This window comes from Heptranchias perlo, unplaced genomic scaffold (genome assembly GCF_035084215.1).
Source record: "Heptranchias perlo isolate sHepPer1 unplaced genomic scaffold, sHepPer1.hap1 HAP1_SCAFFOLD_133, whole genome shotgun sequence".
Lineage (NCBI taxonomy): Eukaryota > Metazoa > Chordata > Chondrichthyes > Hexanchiformes > Hexanchidae > Heptranchias > Heptranchias perlo.
Window position 1 is genome coordinate 591,833 of NW_027138569.1, and position 6,203 is coordinate 598,035.

Here is a 6,203-nt window from a genome sequence, read left to right on the forward strand (position 1 = left end):
AATATCAGCGAACAGCTGAATTTTTATATTTAATGGAAATATAAAGGAGCAGGGGGCACTTTAACCTCACGGAGATGATTCGTTGCAATTGTAAACCCGTGGATGGGAATCTCCGGAACGAATTTAACTCGGCAGTCAACACAGAGAGGCTGGGAAGTGAACCAAGGGGTTCTGCAAGTAACAAATGTGGAGGAGGAAACGGGTGGAAAAATGGGAGCAACAAAACATGGAGACAAACAACATAAGCTAAAGGGACCGCTGGGATTTGAACCCAGGATCCCCTGTTTCCAAGACAGGTGCTTTAACCACTGAGCCACGGCGCCACATTTGCGCGGCTCTTTCCCAACGTTATGGCATTGATACCTGTGCCAAGTGACTTTGTTGAGTCTCTTCCTTCAATGCGTCTGCGCAATAACATCGATCTTTTGTTCATCGGTCTCTGCATGAGAAACCATGGATATCAGTAATGACCTTCTCTTCCTTATCCCCTGTCAGTACATCATATATCTAGCCCTATTCATCATGTTGTATTCCCACACTCACTCCACACTATCTGGTCTGATCCTATTACATTTCTCATCTCTTCCCACGAAATGTTGGTGAGTAATGTCTGTGATGCACCAGGTCCTGACCTCCTCCTGTGGGTGACCTCCCACAACGACTGCACAATAGTTTAAAGTATGTGTGTTTTACATTAGGAAATGTGTACCAGCGCTAGTCTACCTGGTGTACCTATTCTCACACAAACGGCAATGTGGCTTCAGAGCATATAGATTTTAGAAAATCTTACTTGATGAGACAAGTTGTACATTCAAAATTTGGTGAAGAGAGGCTGATATTGTTCACTTGAAATAATTAGTGTACAACTCGATGGTGCTGAACATCGGAATAGAAAGCGAGACTGGATGGACAGGAACAGTCTGAAAGGATGGCTCATCGGCTGTGGGTGGTGGCGAAATTTTGCAGTGGCTGTGTGTTTCAATTGCCAGCGTATAAAGAACATAAGAAATAGGAGCAGGAGTAGGTTAATCGGCCCCTCGAGCCTGCTCCGCCATTCAATAAGATCATGGCTGATCTGATGCTGACCTCAAATCTAAATTCATGTCCAATTTCCTGCCCGCTCCTCGTAACCCCTGATTCCCTTTACTTCTAGTTCGTTGGTCTACCGGTGTAAATCTCGTTTTGGGGCTTTCATTGAATGATTGGTGAGAAATCACAGCCAAACTTTCCTATGTTTTTGTTCTGAGTCAATTATCACCAAATCGCTTTTCTCATAGTTGTGGATGGCAGAAGCGCCTTTTTCCAAGAAAGAAGGCGGTGTTGGATAGAAGGATGGAAAGCAGGAGAGAGAAACAAAAACGATTGAAAAGGAACAAAATGATGCACCTGAGAGAAAGAGAGTGAGAATGCAGGAGAGAAGCTGAGAGGCTGAAGTCTGTGACTTTTCTCAGTCATTTCTTGCTGCCTCATACATCATTTGCCGTTATTTTCCAATTGCTCGTGACTGCGGCGCGATTAATGACGTAAATACAGCGAATTCGGCATCACGGTTGACGGCAACGGTAGGCTGAGCGACGAAAACAACTTTTATTGTTGAATCGAGTCTTCCGGTGGAGCGGCGCAAATGTTCCAGAAATTATGGGCAAATCACCTCATCCCGTATCTCACTTGCTGCAACATTCACCTCTCGACAATGGCGCAGGCCGTGAATGCATAATTTTGGCTGGAGGTCCCAGCAATTGCAGGATTTTAATGATCGTGAAATAATTCTGATCCGTCAAAAGTTATACTTTGTTCCACTGCGGTTTACAACAGCCTTCTCTGACCACTTATCCCAGTTATTCACACAGAAAATTAGGCCGGTCCAGTATTGTGTCAACTTGGTGAAAGCAAAAATCTGTCTTCTTCACCCGGCGAGAACAAGCGTCCTATAGGGAACCAAACCAAATGGTGGCTGAGCACAAATCTCAGTGAATCAGCCATCGGTGACATTAACCTCCCGATCAAGTCAATAAACAGCAGACAGTTGTTTCTATCTCTCTGCCTGGTGCTGAATCCAGATATAAACGGTGGTCCCTGGGGCAATTGGTGAAAGCAGAGGGAAACCGATCAGGGAGAAAACAGTGTCGGCGACGGAGACCAGACGGGGATCCCGAGCCACACGGGCTGGATCCAATCACTGAGCAGCTCATCGCTTCAACCACCTTCGCGCTTCACCCTCGGATCAGTTTCACCAAAACCGCTTCCTGTTTCTGGGTCAAATTCAAACTGATCGAGCGGATCAAAAAAAAAATCGAACTCATATTTCTCCAGTAGCGCAGTCGGCAACATCTGGTTCCTGATCTTATTCCTGATTCTTGGAACACTAATCCCTGACTCGCCAGCACGGGATGCAAAGACAATTCTGATTGAACAGCAAAAACTGAGGGTTTTCAATCAAGTCCCAAGGGCCAGATTTACTGCAGCGCTCACTGAAACCTCTGTGGGGAAACACCGTGGGATTTCTTGGATTCCTCAGAACATTAAGGACCCGGATTTCAGTGAACACTCGGGAATGTGCTCCCAATATTTCTCAGTGGACTTGGATGAAGGAATAGAGAGTTTTATATCCAAGTTTGCAGATGACAGTAAGATCGGAGGCACAGTTACCTGAGTGGATGGGAACAGGAAGTTACAAAGGGACAGAGACAGATTAAGTGACTCGCAAAACTGTGTTAAATGGAGTTCAATGTGGGGAAGTGTGAGGTAATTCACTTTGGATCCAATCAATCGGAAAATGTTCTAAATGTCGCGATATTAGGAACAGTGGAGGAGCAAAGGGATTTGTGTGTCCATGCACCAAAATCACTAAAAACTATTGGACGATACAAAAGGTAATCAAAAAGGTTAAAGGGATGTCGCCCTTTATCTTAAGGAGACTGGAATATAAAGAGGAGGAAGTTATGCTTCAGTTGTATCGAGCCTTGGTAAGACTACATCTGGAGAACTGCGTTCAGTTCTGGGCACCGCCCCTCAGGAAGGATATATTGGCCTTGGAGCGGGTGCAGCGCAGATTCACCAGAATCATACTTGGTCTTAAAGGGTTAAATCATGAGGACAGGTTGCATAAACTTGGATTGTATTCCCTTCAGTTTGAAAGGTTGATCTGATTGAGGTATTTAAAATGATAAAACTGTTCGCAAGAGTAGATACAGAGAAGTTGTTTCCTCTGGTGGTGGGGGTGGGGCGGGACATAAAATTCGAGCTCGGATTTTCACAGGGAAATCAGGAAGCTTTTGATTACGTTGCATATCCAGACGGCAATGTAGTTTCTTATCTAATATATTCTTCAAAATCTTACTGGATAATGCAAGTCTAACATTGAAAACGATTTTGGTAAAGAAGGCCTGATATCATCGGCTTGAAATAGATAGTGTCCAACATGGACTTGGATGGACAGGGCAGAATTTCAAAGTTCGCAGATGACACGAAACAGAAAAACATGTACAGACTTGGTGTAAATCTAATAACTGGACTGGTTCAAGATTGTTAAAATGTTTTGAAATTAGATTTCTTCCTGATGGATAAAGTTAACTCTTTATGTTCCAGCTCCCTTATCATTTGTTATTCCCGTTAACCTTTCATTCGCTGTAAACCCCAGAGGCAGCAAGGAAGGACAGAAAGACTTCTCTCCGATCTGCCCTCTCTGCTCGACCATGATCCGAGTCGGGCAGGTGAATTATTCCAATTATCCCTCTCCATTTAAACAAAATGTAAACAATCCAGAGACACAGACTTAAAACACTGGTGTCGGATTGATAATCACAGCATTCAAACCCGTTTTGATTGTCCAAAATTTATGTCGGGCCTTGTCAATACAAAAACGACGCGGATGGGATTCGGACCCATCCGGACAGAGCACAATGGATCAGCCGATCATTTCTGAATCCAAACAGTAGAAATAAAGCTACTTTTAAACTATGTCCTGACCGTGCACCCAGATCGACAATATTGAAAATGCAGAGTCAGCTTCTGTAAGCAAAGGAATTTACATATTTCCGTTCCATTCGGTCAGTCACTGTGAGAAACGGTCGGTGTAAAACAGATATGGCGCACGTTGGAACAAATGTAAAAACGACCACGGCAGGACTCGAACCTACAATCTTCTGATAACATCATCAATTAATTCCGAAGTCAGACGCCTTATCCATTAGGCCACGCGGCCGCTGTTCCAACGTTTCACCAAATGATCTTAAACCCGGGCCAGGGGTGGTTAAGACTCTGCTTGCATCTTTCTCTTACTTTCACTTTGTTGATGTTGTTCATTTATTGTTTTCTCTCGCAGCAAGTTGGCTCCACTGTTTCCGACTAATCAGGAAACTGGGAACTGAACTCCCGCTGGGTCTCCGAGAAACCTACAATCAGAATAAACAATGTTCAAATCTTTGATCGAAATGTTTCTCCTCCATAGCGAACCTCTTTCCCACTCAGTCTGCAAAAGAGAGAGAAGGAAAATAAAAGAAAAGACAAATCGGTAAATTCAAAATGTACACGGAGAACAACACCGAGCGGAGAATGTGAACAGAATTCACGATCCAAGCCCGACGGGCCGAGCGGCCTCATCCTGTCCTGTAAAATACGAACAATCCCCAATTCTGCTGGGTGAGATTATTATTTTCTGATTTTCATTTTTTGGTAAATAGAAACGCGGAGGGGGTCCCGCACCACGGGGTAAACGTCAGATCCAGACCTGGCGCTCAGTGTTAATGTTAATATTGAGCACGTCATTCTATCCGTGTAATAATAAAATCGCGGGTTTCTTGCTGTATAATCGACACAGAGTCATAGAGTGAGACAGCACGGAGAGAGGCCCTTCGGCCCATCGTGTCCGCGCCGGCCATCAAGCCCAGTCTCATCGAATCCCATATTCCAGCATTTGGTCCGTCGCCTTGTATGCGATGGCATTTCAAGTGCTCATCCAAATGCTTCTTGAATGTTGTGAGGGTTCCTGCCTCCACAACTCTCTCAGGCAGTGAGTTCCAGACTCCAACCACCCTCTGGGTGAAAAAGTTCTTTCTCAAATCCCCTCTAAACCTCCCGCCTTTTACCTTGAATCGATGCCCCCTTGTTATAGAACTCTCAACGAAGGGAAAAAGCTCCTTAGTATCGATCCTATCTATGCCCCTCATAATTTTGTACAGCTCAATCATGTCACCCCTCAGCCTCCTCTGCTCCAAGGAAAACAAACCCAATCTTCCCAGTCTCTCTTCAGCCCTGGTAACATCCTGGTGAATCTCCTCTGCACCCTCTCCAAAGCGATCACATCCTTCCTGTAGTGTGGCGACCAGAACTGCACACAGTACTCCAGCTGTGGCCTAACCAGTGTTTTATACAGCTCCATCATAACCTCCTTGCTCTTATATTCTATGCCTCGGCTAATAAACGCAAGTATCCCATATGCCTTCTTTACCACCTTATCTACCTGTTCCGCCGCCTTCAGGGATCTGTTAACTTGCATACCAAGATCCCTCTGACCCTCTGTCTTGCCTGGGGTCCTCCCATTCATTGTGTATTCCCTTGCCTTGTTACTCCCTCCAAAGTGCATCACCTCGCACTTTTCCGGGTTAAATTCCATTTGCCACTGTTCCGCCCATCTGACCAACCCATCTTTATCGTCCTGCAGACTGAGGCTATCCTCCTCGCTATTTACCACCCTACCAATTTTTGTATCATCAGCGAACTTACTGATCATACCTTTTACATTCATATTCAAGTCATTAATGTAGACCACAAACAGCAAGGGACCCAGCACCGATCCCTGTGGTACCCCACTGGCCACAGGCTTCCAGTCACAAAAACAACCTTCGACCATCACCCTCTGCCTTCTGCCACTAAGCCAGTTTTGTATCCAAAGTGCCAAGGCACCCTGGATTCCATGGGCTCGTACCTTCTTGACCAGTCTCCTGTGGGGGACTTTATCGAAGGCCTTACCGAAATCCATGTATACCACATCCACTGCGTTACCCTCATCCACACGCCTAGTCACCCCCTCAAAAAATTCAATCAAATTATTCAGACATGATCTTCCCTTGACAAAGCCATGTTGACTATCCCTGATTAATCCTTGCTTCTCCAAGTGGAGACTAATTTTGTCCTTCAGAATTTTTTCCAATAATTTTCCTACCACTGATGTTAGGCTCACTGGCCTGTAGTTCCCCGGTTTT

General features: G+C 45.1%; 2 non-coding genes across 2 annotated transcripts; both read right to left on the minus strand.

Annotated features, from left to right (window-relative positions):
* Positions 1–250: 250 nt before the first annotated feature.
* trnap-ugg (transfer RNA proline (anticodon UGG)) lies at positions 251–323 on the minus strand. Its single transcript has one exon. It is a non-coding gene; the product is annotated as a tRNA-Pro (tRNA).
* A 3,791-nt stretch (positions 324–4,114) lies between these two features.
* trnar-ucg (transfer RNA arginine (anticodon UCG)) lies at positions 4,115–4,204 on the minus strand. Its single transcript is given in 2 exon segments — positions 4,115–4,150; positions 4,168–4,204. It is a non-coding gene; the product is annotated as a tRNA-Arg (tRNA).
* Positions 4,205–6,203: the final 1,999 nt, after the last annotated feature.